Here is an 814-nt window from a genome sequence, read left to right as displayed (position 1 = left end):
TTTTTGTTGTAAATATTTACATTTTCTTTGTGGAGTCTTATTTTGTGTTATATATATTTTTATAATCTTAAATTGAATGTTTATACTGTATAATTTACCCGTGAGAATAGTTTATTTTCTCCTGGTTTAATGATGATTTGCTTCTGTAAAAGAAAATTTGTAAAAATTATTGTTATTACTATGTTTTTTATATTTATCTGAAATTATTATTATTATTTTTTTTTGTTGTTGTAATACTTACTTTTAATATAGTTACCTTGCCTATAAATTAAGAAATTGATTGTATACACTTTTGAAAATAGTTAAACTGTAAATTATGTAGTTATATTTACTGCATGATTTGTTATTAGGCAAGGGTGAAGTTATTCTATATTATTGTTTAAATAAGTGTTTATTTATTATTTTTTGGATATGCTAAATGTGATATTTTATATTATTGTATAATTTTCTAACAAATTGTCGGGTTTACTTCTTGATTTAGTTTTATTAATTGTGTTTGAAATTTTTGTAAGATTAATACTTGTTTGTTAATTTGTAAATAACCTGTTTACGGCCATGCCTGTTTATACTTTGTTTTTGAAAGTGTTCATGATAGCAGAGATGAGGAGAATCTGCAATCTGTGATAAGTTCATTGTATTTTTCAAACTTTCAAATAAAGTATCTGTTCTTATCAGCTTGATATCTGATAGGGCCCCCATCGGGGGCCTTGCTTATATCATCTGATTTTTGGAAACAGGCGGGGAACGGGGCTTGCTCCCTCCCAGCCACGGGTTGCCCGAGTATTGCACTACATCTCGGGATAGCCCACCCCTT

The 814-nt window shown here is 28.4% G+C and overlaps 1 non-coding gene across 1 annotated transcript; it reads left to right on the top strand.

Annotated features, from left to right (window-relative positions):
* Positions 1-628: 628 nt before the first annotated feature.
* On the top strand, positions 629-814 carry LOC136974050 (U2 spliceosomal RNA). The gene has a single exon (XR_010880585.1). It is a non-coding gene; the product is annotated as a U2 spliceosomal RNA (small nuclear RNA).

The sequence above is a fragment of the Centruroides vittatus genome, unplaced genomic scaffold (assembly GCF_030686945.1).
Source record: "Centruroides vittatus isolate TY-2023 unplaced genomic scaffold, ASM3068694v2 contig_337, whole genome shotgun sequence".
In the NCBI taxonomy this organism is placed as follows: Eukaryota; Metazoa; Arthropoda; class Arachnida; order Scorpiones; family Buthidae; genus Centruroides; species Centruroides vittatus.
The sequence above is the reverse complement of the archived record's forward strand: the minus strand, read 5'-3'. Positions and strand labels throughout refer to the sequence as shown.